The following is a 19,872-nucleotide window of genomic DNA, read 5'->3' as shown; positions in this document are numbered from 1 at the left end:
TTTCGCAGGGTCGTTCACCTATATAACCTTACCTGATTATCTGTGCCCTTACTTTCAAATACTCTGGAGGCTCGACGTTTCTAGAATGGCCACCATATGTGCTCATAGGTTCTCACTATCAAGATTTGAAACATCTTGATCCCTCGTCAAGGTTTCTCCATTCTAAGGATATATCAATACATATTGCAATAATAAGGATTTCGCGATATAGAAATAAATGCATTTTTATTGTTAATGACATTATTCAAAGAGTCAATTCTACAATAATTGATTGGCTTCTAGGGCATCTACTCTAATAATCTCCCACTTGCACTATAGCCACTCATTCATGTATTAACTACCAACATGATCGGTGCCTGTCTGCTTCTACTTGCGACAGAGGATTGTTAGTGGATCTGCGAGATGTCGGCAGTATGCCACTTTACTAATCTGCACGTCTTATCTCTCAAACTTATCTCTCTGATGAGATGGAAGTCTGGAGTATGTGTCTGGGATTTCTGATGAGACCGTAGTTTCCCTTGCTTGAACAATTGCTCCATTGTTGCACAATAGATGTCTATAGATCAACAATCGTAGGAACACACACCAAGTCAGTATGACTTCTTAATACAGACTCCTCCCTGGCTTAACGATAGAGCATATACTCAGCCTCCCATTTGTAGAGTCTGCTATAGTGCTTATTGGCTTGGAGCTTCCAGCTCACTGCACCGCCATGAGGAGCAAAATACAAACCTGATTGCAAATCGATAATTCATCTTGTCTCGTTTGGAAACTAGCATCACTATAATCCTCTTACAGTGAGCTCATCTTCCCTCCATAAAACCAAGAATAATCCCTTAGTCCTCTTCAGGTACTTCGAAATAATTCTTGACAGATCAGCGATCCAGTGCGCTCACCTAGATTCGATTGATATCTATTACAAAGTGCTCACAGCATATGAGACATCAATCCGAGTACTAAACGGACAGATACATGATGGATCCAATTGCTGCTGCATATGGGATCATGTTCATCCGTATCCTCTCATTTTGTTGTTTTAGACACAATCTGAGAGAGATAACCACCATGGTGACATCGGACGAAACTCCCTTCTGGATTCTTCATACTGAATCTTTTCAGTACTTGTCAAATATGTACTTGACTTAGGCAAGCCCCCACGTGATTTCCGATAGATCATATAACCAAGGATGTAGGCTGTTCCCCTAAGTCCTTATGAGAAGCCTTGGAGTAACAAAGTGTCTTAACCGATTGCAAGTTCGGTATGTCATTCCCAGGATCAGCAAGTATGTCATCGACATACAACACTAGGAATGACTATACGTTTCCACTCACTTTTGTAAACACCAAGGCTAATCTTCTTCTTGATAAAAACCGATTCTTTGTAACACGGCTTCATCAAACGAATGTTCCAACTACTGAGCTTGCTTGAGTCGATTAAAGGATCCTTCACTTGTATCCTATAGCTTGGATATTACGAATGACACAATCAGATGTGGTCATGTACACATCCTCCTTAAGGAGTTTTCCGTTCAAGAAAAACGTTTGACATCATTTGCCAAATCTCATAGTATGATAGTGCGCAATTGCAAGCATCTTCGTTATGGATTTAATCCATGGCACCGAAGCGAAAAGGTTCTTCATAGTCAATGCCATGAATTGTTTGAAACCTTTGGCAACCCGTGCTTATAAGTTGGCGGGGATGCACGTTGCCATCCATGGTCAGTCTTCTTCTTAAAGGACACCATTTACACCCGATGGGTTTTACCCTCAGGGGTTCCACCAGAGACCACACTTGGTCTGGTACATGAGTCTATCTCAGATTTCATGGCTTTAACATTTCAAACCGAATGGATTCGATATGCTCTTCGTAGTTCTGGTTCATCGTCTTGGTAGACTAGTACTGTTACCATGTTGAGTCATAGATAACTGTATCTTCGGGCTCATGGCATACTCTCCCGATCTACATAGCTCTTGTGCTACTGAGGGGTTCATTTGATCCAAAAAATTGGTGGGTAACTCCGCATGATCTCAACCATCTTTGCACATCATCCTATCCCTGCGTCCTAGTATATATTTGGGGTTCTAGAACTCATCGAGTTCTAGTTGTCCTCCCCATATACTTCAAAAAATATTCCTTGCTAAGAGACCCCAGACCGACAACAAAATTTTGCGCGCTTCTGAGTGGTAGAGATTCCTTGGTCTCCTTTGGATACCACACAAATATTCCTTACAGGATTTTGGGCCAGATTGTTTGAAGTCATTCTTAACATACGCTAATCTAACCCCAAATCCTAGATAAAGCATAAGGTTAGGCTTTCGCCCACTCCATAGTTCATATGGATGTTTATCAATAGACTTTGGGGCACACGGTTAAACGTGAGTCGTAGTCTCGTAGGCATAACCCCAGAACGATGCAATAAATCATTAAGGCTCACATGGCCTACCATGTCAAGTCAGGTCTATCCTCCTTTCTGACACTCCATTGGTTTGGGGTGTATAAGGCAGGGGTAGTTGTAGTATACGATCCACATCTTCAGGTACCTCGAAAACCCTGAGATTAAGTATTCACCTATCTCGAGTCCGACTGAAAGCGTTTTACTACTTCTTAACACAACACTTTTGTACGTATTCTTCGAAATTGTCTTGACATTTATCAAGGCTTCAGATTTATGTCTCTAGGGTAGACATACCATATCTACTAAATCATCAGTAAATGTTGAAGTAGAATACCACCTCTTGGCTTCAACTGGTAGTGGGGGACCGCATACATCACTAGGACTATACCCATAACATCTTAGTAGCCCTTTCATCACTTGTCTGTGGAAAGGAGACTGTCATCTTGCTCATATGAATGACCGCATATCTTCAATGGACTGAAAGTCAAAAGTGTCCAAAACTCCATCCCTTTGAAGTGTTTGCATGCGGGTCTTATTAACACGTAATACAATCTATAGTGCCAGAGATAGTCTGTTTGATTTAATCGCTATGTTTAGCTTTCCTGGTCAATGATTGATAATATCTTTATTGTTTAAATCAAGAACATATCCATGTGATAACCTTGCAATTCCATAGAATACCATTCAAACTAAAGGACAACGTCCATTAGATACTCTAAAATGCTCCCCATATTATCCAACAGAATACCTGAAATAATATTTTCTAGACAGAAGGTACGTGATAACAATTATGTAGTTCCAATAACAACCCGTAGGCAAAGATAACAATAAATCCCTACCAGCCAATGCAACCACATATGTTCCATTTCCAACGCGGTAGTCCAACTCTACCTTGGCGAGCACTCTACTCTGATCCTTAGTCCTTGCACATCAGTACAATGTGAGTACCGCATCCTGTGTCAATGACCTAAGATTTTGAAGGAGAGAATTAATCTCAATCATAAAAATACCTGAAGTCTAGCCTTTGACTTTTCTTGCTTGCGAGAACCTTACAGTGTTTCCCAGTGGCCAGGCTTGCCACAAACGAAGCAGCCTCCTACTTGCCCTTCCCTATGCCATTCTCAGGCCTAAGAGCAACCTGTCCGTTGTGGCTTGGGCTTGGGTTTGGCCATGGCCTTACCCTTGCCTTGACCTTTGGTTTACTACTGGCAGCAACCAGTAAAACAGCTGGTACTTTTTCAAGTCCTGCTCTCTCAGTCTTAACATGTTCAGAAGTTCTGACAGGGTTTTCTCCATCGTGTTCATATTGAATTCATTATGAACGTAGCATAAGTCGGCCGGATTGCAGATTTAAATCATTTGTATTCTGCATCCAAGCCAATCCTAAGTCTCACAGCCTCTCCATGTGCCGATCATCTTGAGCACAACGAGGACCAACTTGGGCTCCTCAGTCAGATGACTTCCCAACAGTGCTTTGACACCTTGTACCCTCATGTCGACATTTGTTTCGTAAGCCTCCGTGAGTGTAGATAAATGAAAGAAGCATCCTATTCTTATTGCCTGCTTTGCAGCATAGGTGTCATATGATGCTAACATCAAAGCATTGAACGCTATATCAGCAATCATCAGAACTTTTGATAAGTATCCTTAACTTCCTAAGTGGCATCAGGATCCAGGCTCAGCCATGTATGGCTTTTTCAAGGATATACAATTTCTTTTCTGACTTGGTATAATCCAAGATTACGATACCAGTCTAAGAATTGGTCCATCCACCTGTTTTCTTCTCTCGATATACGTCGTAGGTTCATAATGCCATTTTGGTGAATCTACAATTGCAGAAAGATAAAGTTATTAAGTTCATTATTATTTAATATGGTCTTTTTAACGCTATGTCTCCCACTATTCTACTCAAGCCAATACCCTCACTATTACCTCGGGTAAAGCCCGTTGACTTACTTATTGGACAGATCCCCATCCTGGCCCATTCAAACCTTTGCTTTGTTGAACAAGCCAAAATGAGTGGTTAGGTAGGCCAACAAACTTAATCCACACCAGTTGATAGCTCCTACTATCAACTCAAATTGAAAGCAACAAGCCAATCAACAATCCACTGGCTCTAACCATGTCCCTCATGGTGATTCTCAGTGTCAGTAGAGTGGAGACTTACATGTCACCACATATACATAATATGTGTACTCCTCTACTATGCCTATGACGCGTTATCAACCTTCGTTTTGGCGAACAGCAAAACTGTCTTTACTGGTCGACCCAAATCACCATTAAGGAAACTCCACTGCATTTTAAAAAACCTCCCACTAGTAGAAGTGTACCCTTCGCTTTGGCGAACAAGGGTACGAAACGAACAGTGGTTTGATTAAATATACTTTAATTAGGGTTGTTATTTACTGTCTCATCAATTATTACTTTGTTAGAATGATATGTTTGGCATGTTATTCAACATTCAAACCTTACCCTGCATTTTAAACACAATTTAAAACGTGCTGTACTGCCCTAGCTTAAACTATTGATTTCCTCGCAGCTGAAAACCAGTGGGTCACCTAGGGGTCCTGTATAAACATCTTGAGTCTGTCCAGTATGGTTGCCTCTTCCTTTACTCACGTCTTCAAGTCGACATTACAAAAAAATATCTTCTAAATTTACAATAATAATTATACAAATTCTTACATCAATAAATTAGAAACCCCCATTTTACAATTCGAGGGGGAATGAGTAAAATTTGAATGTACATCGAAATAGAGAAAAGCAGGACACGCATGCCCTATTTTAATAAATTATACACCAACATACCCAAAAATATTTAAAACATTCACCCTAGGTCTGAAGTCGTACGAGACACATGCAATCTACAACAAGTACAAGGCATACATTCAAACACAATCAATTTTTTAAATAGTGGGTTAATTACCATTTACCCCTGACAATTATAGAATTACATTTGGTGCTAAAGTTTTGAAATTTTTATATTTTACCCCCTGCCACACCGGAATGCGCTCACTGCGGCGATGAGTTAGATTGCCATAGCGTGCGTTGATTACTTGACCTTCACGCTTCAACTACTTTCCTCAAGGACGATCGTTGCGGCGATGGGTTATATTGCTGCAACGAGCGCTGTTTTCGTTATAGCGCTCGTCCAGAAGACGATCGTCGTGGATGCTTTATATCGCCATGCGAGTCGCTGGTTTTGTCACCAGCGTGAGCGTGAACAAGCTCGCTGCGGCGATGGGTTATATCGCCGCAGAGCATACCAGATTTGTAGCTTCGTATCTGTTCATATAGTAACCATATACACTTTAAACGGATTTGAAATCAATCAACACAATTGTCTCAACAAACTCCTCAACCATTATTACCAAACTAGCGATCATCAACAAATTAAATTAATCGATTAATCAATTCTCAAACATGATTTAAGGCATATTTTATGAGGCAACATTATATCATCAAATACATGTTAATCAACCATCCAAAAATTTGTAAACTAGTACCCTAGGCTCTGAACCATGTTAGAAATGGTCCCTATACGCAGCGGAAACAAAAAAACATGTTTCAAGGATCTTTACATGAGCCAAGATCAAGGTATAATTTTACAATTTTATTAAAGTAAAATCTGCACAAAAGGTTAATCAAGAGTTTAGAACCATACACGTTTGAGGCTCCCCCACGTTTGTCATTGAAGTTTTGCTATCGACCCAAGCGTGGGATCGAACCCGTAGTCCACACAAAGACAATCACAAAAGAACAAAGAGGGTTTTGTAGATCCTCTTTGGCTTTAGATTAAAGAAGATGAAATCAAATGAATTGATTTTAGGCAAAATGTTCTGCCGTGGGAGTGTTTTTGGGCGAAGGAGTTCTCTCTTTTTAATCAAATGATATAATGAATCTCTACTCTCATTACAATTAACATTTTCTTTTAGTTAAAAACTTAGTTGCCCTCTTCCCATATGGAATAGGCTTGGGCTCTACCCAAACACCCCATGTACCAAACACTCTATTAGATATTTTATTTATTCATCATTATTCAATTAAACTCAATTAATATTATTTAATCTATATATTAACATTAACATAAGATATTTAATTAAATAATGTGACACATTTTAAAACGAATTTAACTTATTTAATTTTTCTAATTAAATAAAGGCTACGACCTTCAGCAAATTTAATTGCGTGAAATTACCAAAATACCTTTCGCCTTAAAAAGACAAATGCCCTTCTCTTCTAGATCTTAATTATCTTCTATGTGTGTGCCCTAGGCTCCTCATCTAACGGCTGCGTATAGTATCGCGATTAACACCAATTAATGTCTCACTGTACGCAGACCAAGATTGCCCCTACAAGGCATCATGGCCACCGATAGATTCGTTCCAGAAACACGACCTGTCAACGAATGGTTTCGTGCAATTCATCCTTTCATCTACATTATCTCGAGAGACAAGCATGGAAATAGTGTCACCTTGGTTACTCTCGATATTATGTATTCAGTTTCTACCAATGACCCTATTATAACTGGATAGAGCACACCTCATCCCACTGTGGCCACAGTTTAACCATTGCCATATACTGAATTACCTGTAGATAACTTCTCCCTACCCGGAGTGATGAATCCTCTGTCAATCCACCATAGTCTCATACTCCTTGATGCCCAATACCCACCATATTGACACTCTGAAAAGAACTACGTTAGCTAGTGTCAAACACACCAATCGGTGCACAAGCGCTCCGTGTATCTCAAGTCTAGGATCACATGCACCACTATCTTAGAGGATTTTGTTCCATAGACACGGGTTACCATCCATATGGAATCCTCTGGTGGGTCAGTCCAGTGAACTTGCTGCGGTGTAATCGCCTACAGCAAGCACCCTATGTTGCACCAGGTTTTCACCAACAACCTTGACAAGTGAGATCAGTCACTGCCTTTCGACAGGGTTTCAACACTATGATAGCCTTACCGTATTATTTGTCCTTACTTCAAATAATACTGGGGCTAAGACGTTTCTAGAATGGCCACCATATGTGCTCATAGGGTTCTCACTATCAAGATTTGAAACACTTGATACCCTCGTCACGGTTCTACCATTCTAAGGACATATATCAATACATATTGCAATAATAATGATTTACGCGATATAGAAAAAAATGCCTTTTATTATTGATTAATGAACATTATTACAAAGAGTTAATTCTACAATAATTGATTGGCTCTAGGGCATCTACTCTAACAGTTTATGCTTTAAACAATCTCACATTTTATTATCTTATTTAGCATGTTATCGTCTAGGCATTCAACCTTAGCATGCCTCTACTAATAAGATACATAACAAACTTGTGTTGGTACATGGCCATTCTAACACCATTTTCCCCAAGCTTAAGGGAAATTGGTAAGTCACTTAGGTTTATTATTCTATTACAAAGATTGAAACATCTTCGGGATTCATCACGCCTTCGCCTCGTCTTCAAAGCCTATTCTACTTTACAAATAAATTTAGAGAAACCTCGAGTTAAATTCGAGAGGATTTAGATGAGAAGAGAATTACATCAAGAGAGTGAGAGGTAAGGTAGGACACGCAGACCCTATTTAAAATACAAATCAAATAATGAAACCAAAGGTCTATGGCCAAGTATTGAACACCATGCATAATAGACACCAATCATATAATGCATAAATTCAAATTTACCAAGTTTGAATTATTGGTAAATTTTTTTACCCCCTTTAATTTTGTAGAGTTTCTATTGGTCCCTAAACTTTGTAAAATTTATGTTTAGTCCCTATGTAGTTTTAAATTAACTGTAGAGTCCAGAATAGTGACAACTTATTCATTTATTGGTGGTCAAGTGTAAAAGTTGAAAACGCTTTATTCCAAACCCTAAAATATCCTTATCCTATGACAACAAGATTAATCCTTGAAGGCGCTAAGCACCAAGGAGCAATGTGCTGCAAAGCACACACCCACGAAAAGGACCAGCCGTGCATGAAGGCATAGCCAAGGGCCCAGGGAACTACCTAGTGACACATAGCAGTGCGTAACCAGAGGCAGCAAAGCGCGGCAACAAGCTGCTTAAAATCTGCCACGCGCCAACACGCAACAGTAGGGCAAGTTGCACGCGCGGCAGTGTGAAGCAAGAAAAATGGGTTGTGAGCACCTACGCATAGCCTAGTTTGTGTGGCTGAGTGTGGCCACACACAACCATGTTCTGATGTTTGTGCGCGACAATGCACAGCCAAGTGCAAGGGCTGCGCACGCCACGGTTTCAACCACCAATTTAGGGTTTTTTTTACAAACCATAATTCAACCAATTTATCCAAAACTCATCCCATGAAATTAAAATTAAAATACAGTAGGTTTAAAAATTAATAAAATTAAACCTACACATGCCAAACTAGCACACAACCACATATATGCAATTATCAGTCAAATCGAAGCTTTGATACCACTTGAAGGAACCATGTCGTGGCAAGCATGAAATTATAAAAAAAATCTTGCCATGGCACGATCCCTTTTACCCAAGATCATGATTTCGACATAATAATCAACATAAAATTAATTAAAACAATACAAGGTTCAATTGAATACCTTCGTTGGCGGCTCCTTGTCTGGATATCTCCTATCAACCCAACGCAAGATTGAGTCCGTCGGTATCCACACAAAGGTAGGCTTGGGATCACCCTAAGATTAATTGCTAGACCAATCTTAGGGCTTAAGGAAGGGGGCGGAATTAAGAGAATAAAATTTTTTTGGTGCATAAGGTTTACACGTTTAGGAGAGAAAGAAAAGGTTTATTTTTCTTCCAATTTTCTCTGAATGATCAAAATCATCCCCATCTGAAAACCCTCCTCCTTTTATATAGTGTCAATCTAAAAAGAAAATCAAATAAGGATTGAAATCCCTGAATTCCTATCAAGAAAGGATTGCGCCAATCCATAAGGAAAGGATAATATCTCTTCAAGATATTATCCCATTTAAATATTAGATATTAAATTAAATAAATAAAATATTTTATTTAATTCAATAAATATATATAAACAAATTAAATAAATATGTTTATTTAATCCATAAATATATAATATTTGGGTTTTTAATATATATATATATTGAAGCCTACTCATCCTTGACTTTTTTCAATGCTTATCCATAGGCAAAATAACCATTTTGCCCCTAAGCCTCTCTATGGATAATTGATTCATACCGTTCCAAATGAATTGACTATTTTACCCTTAATTAGATTTTATGCTTTTTAACATAAAATTAACATCTAAAGGACTAATTTGAGTTAGGAACATACCTTTGATATCTTGGGTATTACATCCCTCCCATATATTAAGTGTAGAGGATGTGGACTTAGAAGAAAATCTTGTGTATGAGGAGCGTCCAATTAAGATATTGGATAGAAAGATTAAAAAGCTCTGAAACAAGAGTATCCCTTTAGTGAAAGTCCTCTGGAGAAATCATAAAGTTGAGGAAGCTACATGGGAGGTGGAGCAAGATATGCGGAACCATTACCCAGAGTTGTTTGTTTGAATTTCGGGGATGAAATTCTTATAAGAGGGGGAGAATTGTAACGCCCACATGGAGGTCTTATACCTTTAGTTGATTTTTGCTAAAGATGTTTTAAGAAATGTGAAGAAAATGCCTTAAACTTTCATTAAGGGTAAAATGGTCTTTTCACTCAAAATTAGTTGAAATTGTGGGGAGTGAAAAGAGATAGAATTTCATGGAGAATGTAATAAAAATGAGGGCACTATGGTAATTGACTAAAGGACACAGATGGAATTTTAAAGAAAGTGCAAGGGCAAAATGGGAAACTAATATATAATTTTATGTTATATCAAGGATTCAAGAGTGAAACCCTAGCCACTCTTCAACCCATTTTCACCCCAACTTCTCCTCCAAATCCTCTCAATTTCTTCACTTCTTCTTCAAAGGAAATTCATAGATCTTGGGTATTTTTGAGTGGATTTTCAATCCCAAGCATCGTTAGGTAAGATCCTTGCACTAAGAAGTGATTTTTCATTTTTAAAATGTTGAATTTTGATGGTTTGTGCTCATACGATTTAAGAGGAAAAGAGTTTGATCAAGGAAAATTCTTAAAAGGTTGGATTGCTCATATCAAAGGTAAGTAAATCCTACCCTAAGTATGATTTAAGTTATGCTGTGTAGAGAATTTTCTTTATGCATATATATGTGTTATATGTAGAATTGCTGGTGGATTTGGTGTTGAATAATGATTAGAACCTATCCATGAGAAGTTGTTGTTAGAGTAGATGCCCTAGAGCCAATCAATTATTGTAGAATTGACTCTTTGTAATAATGTTCATTGATCAGTAAAAGACATTTTATACTATATCGCGTAAATCATCATTGTATGTATTGATATATGTCCTTAGAATGGTAGAACCGTGACGAGGGTATCAAGTGTTTCAAATCTTGATAGTGAGAACCCTATGAGCACATATGGTGGCCATTCTAGAAACGTCCGTAGCCCTAGTATTATTATGAAGTAAGGGCACATATAATATGGTAATACTATCATAGTGTTGAACGACCCTGTCGAAAGGCAGTGACTGATCTCACTTGTCAAGGTTGTTTGGTGACAACCTGGTGCAACACATAGGTGCTTGCTGTAGGCAAGTTCACTAGACTGACCCACCAGAGGATTCCATATGGATGGTAACCCCAGTGTCCATGGAACAAATCCTCTAATGAATGGTAGTGCATGTGATCCTTAGACTTGAGATCACTAGAGCGCCTTGTGCACCGATTGGTGTAGTTTGACACTAGCCTAATACAGTTCTATCCAGAGCTGTCAATACGGTGGTGATTGGCTACATCAAGGAGTGTATCAAGACTATGGTGGATAGACAGAGGATTCATCACTCCCGGGTACAGGAGAAGTTATCTCACAGCGCAATTCAGTAAATGGCAATGACACTAAAACTTTGACCACTGTGGGATTAAGTTGTTGCTCTATCCAGTTTATAATACAGGTCATTGGTCCAATAACTGAATACACAATATCGAGAGTAACCGTAGGTTGACACTATTTTTATGCCTCGGTCTCATCGAGATAACAGATGATGAAAGGATCGAATTGTACGGTAACCATATCGTTGACAGGTAGCTACTTTGCTGAATTCGAATTTATCGGGTGGCCATGATGCCTTACTAGGGGCCAATCTTGGTCTATGTATTAGTGAGATGATTAATTGGTATTAATCGCGATACTATCTACTACCGGTACGATGAGGAGCCTATGGGTCACACACATAGAAGATAATTTAAGAGCCAGGAAGTTAGAAGGGCATTTTCGTCTTTTTAGGTGAAAAGGGTATTTGGTAATTTCACTGTGCAATTAAATTTGCTGAGGTCATAGCCTTTTATTTAATTTGTTAAAAAAATTAAATATGTGAGATTACGTTTAAATATGTGTTCGCATATATTTAAATATATTATCATTATTGTTAAATGTTAATATATATATATATATATTAAATGTATATTAATTTATTTTAACTGAGATAATGATGAATTAAAATAAATATCTAATTGGGAGTGTTTGGAAACAAGGGGTGTTTGGGTTGGGGCCCAAGCCAATTCCATATGGGAATAGGGCAATTAAACTTTACTATAAAAGAAAAAGGTTAATTGAAAAAGGTGTAGATTTCATTATTCATTCTAGTCATTGAAAAAGAAAAACCCCACAGCCCCAAAACACTCTCTCCCACGCCAGTTTTAGTTTTGATTGAAAAATCAAATACTCTTCATTTTCCTTCTTTGTTCTTAAGGCTAAAGAGGATCTAGCAAATCCCTCTTTAGTTCCTTGCAATTATTTTCGTGTGGACTACGTCGGTTCGATCCTACACTTGGGTCGGTAACAAAATACGTTTAGAGACAAAGTTGGAGGAGCCTCCAAACGTGCGTATGATTCTTAAACTCTAAATTAATTTTCTACAGATTCTTGTTTTGATATAAACTGTAAATTTGTGCCCTGATCTTGGTTCTATGGAACGATCCATGTTGTTATTAATTTTTGTTTTCCACTGCCTCAATGGATCGTTTCCTAACAGTTGTGTTGGTGTATTTGATACTTGATAAATGTTTGGATGAAATTTGGAAGAATTGCAGTGAAAATTTTGAAGTGTGTATTTTGGGTAGATTTGGCATTATTTATGGAGGATGTTATCCAAATTTTTGGTGACCTAAAAGAGAGATAGAAGTGTAGCCAAATTAGTGTTGATTTGTGAACATGAATTGTTTGATGAAATGTCAAAGGGAAGTGCATGTATGAGTATGATTATGTGTTACTTTGGGATGAGTTTGTAGATGGTAGAGAATGACATGTTTGCATTCTATAAAGCATAATTGCATTTAAACATGTGAATTTAGAAAGAATTATAAGCATGAAACCATCTACATGCATACATATTCACAAAAGCATGAAAAAGCACTAAAATATGTTAAAGAGAAAATAGAAAGCAATGAGAATATTAAAGATATTCAAATCTGAAATTTTACTTAAAGAAGTGTAAAAAGATAAAAAGAAGAGAAGGTTGTTGCGATGGGGAGCCCGTGAGTGACATAGTCCCACATGCACACTGCCTTTAGTGAGCGGCCTCAGAATTCAGAAAGAAGAATTGTATAGTCCGTTAGAAGTGCGTGTGGATGAGGATTGTACCCAGAATTAGAGAATTCACTCACACGGCCGAGGCTCCAAATTCATGCCTCAACCGAGTTTGATCGGCAAGAATAGAAAGAAAGAAAAGAAAGAATAGAAAGAAAGACTAGAAAAGAAAGAAATAAATAAAGAAACAGAAAACAAAATAAGAAAAATAGAAAAGAAAATGCATAATTTATGCATTTGTGCATTTGCATCATGAATATGCATAATACCATGCTCATTATCATGAGTAGTGAAAAATTAGAAAATTGAGAGAAAAACAGAGAGCAAAACAAAAAAAGAATGAGAAAGAATAGAGGAAGAACAGAGAAAGAACAGAGAGAATAACAGAGAAAGAATAGAGAATAATCGGGAAATGAGATGTAAGGAAAGAAAATTCAGAACTTAAGCAACGGAGATGGAAGAGTAGCATAGCGGGTTTACTTACTAAGCAATTAGTGCTCACTCCATTGTTTTCAATGTTTTTGCAGGTAATAGGTGAGTTGCAGTCGCTCAGAACGTCATGTAGTGGAAGGGTTGGGCTACACTATCAAGTTGCTATGTTGAGTATATTTTGTAAATATTTGTATATAAATAAAAATTAAATATGGGGCCACACTTTATTACTCGGTCTAGGCCCGATTGGGACCAATCGCTCATGGGCTTAGGACCGGTCCCAGGCCCATGAGAATTTTCAGGACACGGACCGGTCCTATGGACTTGAAAATTTATTTTTTACCCCCGCCCCCCCAATTTTTTTTTTTTTTTATATTTGGGGGCCAAAAAAAATATGTTGGGGGTTTTATGTAATTTTTAGGGGCTTGGAAAATTTATTTCCATCTTGAGAGATTAGTAAATTTTTAATTAATTTTAAAAAATAATTAAATAATTAATTAATTAATGGTTAATAATAATTTATAAATATGAGGATTTAAATTTAAACTTTAAAGAGATGATTTAATTAATTAATTTTAATATAAATGTAATATTCACAGAATCATACATTCACACTTCACAAATAAACAATTAAACAAATTTATTTTTATTAAATTATTCATCGTCAATAATATTTACATTGTTCAAATTTGTGTTCCTGGAGAGTTCGAGTAGTTCAGGATATTCAAGGTGTTGTTGTAGTTTGCTCTCTGCATGAGTCAAATCCCGTAAACATGTTATCACTTCAATCATCTCATTAGTTAAAGAGCATCTTATGTCTTCAACAATCCGGCCACTCATTGAGAATGCTGACTCGGATGTAATTGTAGAAACCAACACAGATCACATGCCATTTTGGCTACAATGAAGAATCGACTTTGTTGTTGTTTCCACCATTTAAGCACATCCATCTCATGCTTCTCCTTCTTCGTCATGTAAGACATGTCCATTTGTAAGTAGCGATTCAAATCATTTGGTCCATGTATGTAAGCACTGGAGCTGCTACTTTCGCCACCATGTTCCATATATGTCCACATGCTCGATTCTTGATGGTTGTCTTCATCAGGGTCCTATTAGTCGTCTCTGCTGGATGTTCTAGTTCCATTATACCTGCTCTGATATAAAGAAAAAAGGTTTTCCAATTTTTGCTTAAAGTTAATCAAATAATACGTATAATCATGTCCTAAATGCTGGCCTATCTTAGTAACTATACAATTAACTACATGTAATTTAAATATAGGATCTACAACAAAGCCTAATCCATATATGAATGGAATATCTAACCAATATTTCTCGTATTTTTTTCCATCTCTGAAACAATTTCATTTACGACGTCATTATATCTATATTTAGCAAAAGTTTTAGAAATTTGAAGTAAAATATCCAACGCTAAATTAGTAGTAGGATAATAAATACCACTTAATGTATTGGTGGATTCATAAAAACCTTTAAGAACTGAATAAAAAAGTTTGCAAACCGTCCAATCATCATAGCTGACAACTTCCTGCGAATTCTTCAAGTTGACAAAATTTGTAACTTGTGTTGCGTTTGGCAAAGCTTTTTCCAACATTAAGTAGGTGGGTTCCAATGGATAGACATGTCCGTACATAACTTCAAAGGTCGAATCGGTGGATCCTCTTGCTTACAATATTTGACCTACTCTTGCCATCTTTTGTTGCTACCGCCGACGATGAATCCGATAGTCGCGTTCACCCTTTCAATCTTAGAATTTATAGCTTCTAAACTTGCTTTAACAATCAAATTGATGATGTGGCAAGCACATCTCTAGTGAAAAAATTTGCCTTCACCAAGAGCATCCAATCTCTTTTCAAATAAAGAGATAGCCACGGTGTTAGTAGCTGCATTATCTAGCGTTAACACTACAACTCTATCAGTTAATACATATTCTTACAAAACTTCAAGTATTGTAAAATAAATAGTATCAGCATTATGTGTAGTATATAATGGTCTAAAACCTATCAATTTTTGCTGTAAACCCCAACCATGATCTAAGTAATGTATTGTGACAGTTAAAAAATATGTTTTTGATCTATAAGCCATATATCTGAGGTAAGTGCAATAGATATATTCCTAAAATTTTGAAATTCATTTTTAAGTTGAATATTTATTTGGTTATAAAGTTTTAGTATGTCTCATCTACTTGTACTTCTACTAACAGGGGTATATGCTGGACAAAATGCAGTTTTAATCAAGTGAATAAAAAAAGGATTTTTAGATAAAGAAAGGGGAGAGTCCGTAGCAACTATGTATTTTGCTATTTCCTCTCGTGGTTGGAGTGTATTGTATTGCCATGTTGACAAAGTTGAGGATTGTGGATTAAAATTAAGTTGAGTTTGAATTTGCCTACCTAGTCTAGTTGAAGATGAACCGGATAGCTGCATTATTTGAGGGTGCTTCTTCTCCAAATGACGTTGCATCGTCAAAGTCCCCTTCTCATTGCTGATAACGGTTCCATAGAAATTACATACCTCGCATGATTCTTCTCTCTCCCCATTTGCCTTTGCCTATTTTGATTTGATGAAGTGTCGCCATACATCGGACACGACTCTCTTTGATGCTCGGGGGGGTTGGGCCGTGGAGTCACAACTCGTTTGTGTTTGGCTACACCCCGTCCTGGCTGAATGTGGTTGTTATTGTTGAATTACCGCTGCTGCTTCTAGAAATGGTAAAAATGGATTGAACCCTTCCATTTCTTCGATTGATGTAACCTAGAATTCATTTGGCCCTTCCATTATGAATTTATGATAAAATAATAAATAATTAAAATGAAAAAAATTAAATAATAATATGAATAAGAGATGATATTGAAAAATAGAAAAAATAGAAAAATATAAAATATAAATAAATAATATGAATAAGTTATAAATATAAATTGAATTGAAGAAAATATGAATAAGAATTAGATTGGAGTAGAGAGATATAGAGAATGACAGAGAAGGGGGGGGGGGGGGGGGGGGGTCGTCATGTTCTATTTATTTGTTTTTGTTTTTTGTAAAATATTATTTAACCTTTAATATTTTTGATAATTGCAGAATTATCAGAAGGTTTTTGGATATTTTTAAAGGACTATTTAAAAATTTTTAATTTGGTTTAGGCCCAGGCTTGGGATCGGTCCAGACTCAAGTCTTGGAGGAGGGACCGATCCCTCCTCCCATAGGCCTGGTTTGGTTTGAGACTAAGCCCTCCTCTAGGACCAGTCCTTTGGGCCGGGTTTCTGGGACCAGTCCCAATGCCCAGGTCTACCCAATTGCACAACCATCTTCTTCGAGTTGGTTGCTTTTCCCAAGATTCTCTTACCCACAAAACGCACCCTCGTATTAGCCCAATCACTTTTATCTCTCCATATTTGTGTCTAAACTCTTTTTAAATCTCCACTCTTCTCTTCATTTCACTCACCAACTTCACTCTGCTCTCTGCACTCTTCATTTCCTGGGCCTTCAACATGGTGGCCGATGCCAAGGGTAAATTGGACATTTCCTTCGCTGGTACTTGCACCAATAGCGCTTTTGCCGCTTGTTTCGCCGAGGTGTTTGTCAACTCAAACTCTTGTTCATTATTTTATGTATCACCTGATCATGTGTTTCTTTGAGACTTTTCGATTGGATCGGGTTTGTCAAGATCTTTGTTTTAATATTTTACTCGAAAGTGGTCGTAAATAGTCAAAGTTTGGATTTTTAATCTTAAGTTGTTTATGGGTATTTTAGTTTTCGTAATCAAAGATGAAATTTTGAACGCAGTGGCTTTTGTTTGTAAAGTCAAATCTTCAAATATGTATGTTTTTCTGTAACAATCAACTTGTAATCTTGATTTTAACGTTGAAGTTTCTCATAGTTGGCGAATCATATTGATATGTTCGGGAAAATATTTTATGGAGATGGTGATCGATTTGGGCCTGGAGAAACTCTGTGCTGTTTGTTTAACTGTTTTGCTTTTTAAATTCCATTGATATGCACTATCATCTTAATTGTTGAATTCTAGTATATGTAGGCTTTGAAACACATTTTACTTATCCAATTTTATGTGATTATGTGTAGATTTGCACTATTCCTTTGGACACTGCTAAAGTTAGGCTTCAGCTGCAAAAGAAAGGTGTAGCTGGAGATGGATTGGCCTTACCAAAATACAGGGGTTTGTTGGGAACAGTTGGTACTATTGCTCGGGAAGAAGGTCTAGCGGCACTCTGAAAAGGAATTGTACCTGGATTGCATCGTCAATGCTTATTTGGAGGGTTGAGGATTGTAGGTTTTAATTCGCTATATAATGTGCACTTATTACCATAGATATCTTGTTTGCTTTCTAATATCTGATACATGGTTGTGGACCGTGTCCTTGACAGGTTAAAAACTTCTATGTTGGTAGTGACTTTGTTGCAGATGTTCCTTTATCTAAGAAAATACTTGCTGGGCTTACGACTAGGGAGTGGAATGGTTGAATGCTTTCGGAATTATGTTTTGCTTCTTTCAAGATTATGTGATACAAGTTGACTTTAATCGTATAGTTAGATATTTTTTCTTACACGTGAAATGCTTTAATTTACTTTTGTACCTTTTCATTTTCTGATTTCTTAAGACGTGTCATCTCATCAATAAGTGCTCTAGCAATCACAATTGCAAATCCAACTGATCTTGTCAAAGTAAGACTTCAAGCTAAAGGAAAATTACCTCCTGGTGTGCCAAGGCGCTATTCAGGAGCATTGAATGCTTACGATGGTGCGTTTTGTGGGTAAGAGAATCTTGGGAAAAGCAACAAACTTGAAGAAGATGGTTGCACAATTAGGTGTTATTTGCATGTGAAGAATCTGCATAAGGTGTGGAATGGTAATTAGTTGTTGTGTTTGAAGGGATATTGAGGGTTTAAACATTCAAGCAATAATTGTGTTTGAAGGGATATTGTAATTATTTGTTTTGCTTCTGCCAATTTTTGTTTGGAAGTATTATTTTTTTCACATATCTAGTGTTCTTGCTAGGGGCAATCATCAAGGTGAATGAACTGAAATGTTGGAATTCTGCTTGTTATCCACTCTTCAACCACAATGATCTGGTTTTATTGAAAATTTTATGTCATGATTTGGCTTGGATTGAGTTTGTACTTTTTATAGCTGTGTAGTTGTGTAGGTGCTGGCGCCTGCATATATTCTACAGCCTTGAAAGTTATAGCATTGTCACAAGCCTTGTTAAAATAAATGCCAAAGCCTTTCAATTTAAATCTTGGGGCGGAAGGTGTCCAAAAAATGGGCTAATATCTCGTGGGAAAAAGTATTGGTGCGTAGAATTGTTATTATCAATAGCAATTAATTTTCAGTTATAATATTGTTTTACCTTTTGAGTATTAATGCTTACTTCCGAATTAATTTTGTATAGGGATCCTTTCAATCGGGATGCGTTGAATGTGGGTTTTATAAAATGACTATAATGAGATACATGAGAGATATAGCCGAGAATGGGTTGGCATTACTGAAAAACAATGTAAATAATTTTTTTTTTGGTTCGTTTTGAATAATAAGATATAGTTGATATTTGTTGATTAGTCTTATTGTGTTTACTTTTGTAGTTCATGGGGAAAGAAATATATGAAGATGCAAAGGTCGATGAAGTCAGAGTAGAATGAGCGATGTATGAAACAAACTTTCTTTAGTTATATATTGTTGTTTCAATGATGTCAGAGGCCAATGAGGGCAAAAACTTTGTATCAAACTTTTCATTATTGTTTATGCATATTGTAAAATTTATACAGTTGTTCAATTTTGTTTACTCAGAGCAACAGTAATATATGTACTATTCGATCAATTTACATATTGTTGAATAGTCATAATATTATGAAGCATTTCATTTGACTATTCTATAATTTAATATGTAATAATAAAGAAATTTCACTAATTTAAAAAAAAAAATTAACAAATGAAATCTTGACAGTATGAAACTGTCAACAATTTGGCTAAAAAAAAAATAAATTTAAAATTCAATTAAATCCTTGTCAGTTATTGAATTGTCAAGGATTTGGTTCAACTTCTGTTAAATCCTTGGCAGTTATTGAACTGTCAAGGATCTATCAAGAGGTCCTCGATAGTTCGAAAACTGTCATGACCCTTTCTTAACAGAGGCTACAATGACAGGTCAAAAACTATCATTGTATCCCCTTTCTTGACTACCCGTCAAGAAAGACCTTTTTCCTTGTAGTGAATGATTTATGCTTTAGAGTTGTTACTACATCTTTAAACTTCCAGGTATATAATAACTCATCAACATGGATACCTTTTTGTTGAAACGAAAATATTTTTAGTTCTTAAGAATGTTTAGAACTTCTTGGTATGAAACTTTTTCTATGTCTATCTCTTTAATCAATTTAT

General features: G+C 36.7%; 1 long non-coding RNA gene across 3 annotated transcripts; it reads left to right on the top strand.

The window, feature by feature from the left end:
* The first annotated feature begins 16,835 nt into the window (after window positions 1-16,835).
* LOC116140734 lies at window positions 16,836-19,300 on the top strand. 3 transcript variants are annotated; one of them, XR_004129695.1, is made up of 5 exons: window positions 16,836-17,052; window positions 17,596-17,764; window positions 17,863-18,787; window positions 18,887-18,991; window positions 19,077-19,300. It is a non-coding gene; the product is annotated as an uncharacterized LOC116140734 (long non-coding RNA). The 3 variants fall into 3 exon arrangements; XR_004129696.1 differs by having other exon boundaries at window positions 17,592-17,764; XR_004129694.1 differs by having other exon boundaries at window positions 16,836-17,764.
* The last annotated feature ends 572 nt before the right edge of the window (window positions 19,301-19,872 follow it).

Source organism: Pistacia vera, unplaced genomic scaffold, assembly GCF_008641045.1.
Source record: "Pistacia vera cultivar Batoury unplaced genomic scaffold, PisVer_v2 Contig377, whole genome shotgun sequence".
Lineage (NCBI taxonomy): Eukaryota > Viridiplantae > Streptophyta > Magnoliopsida > Sapindales > Anacardiaceae > Pistacia > Pistacia vera.
This window is presented reverse-complemented; position numbering and strand designations above follow the sequence as displayed.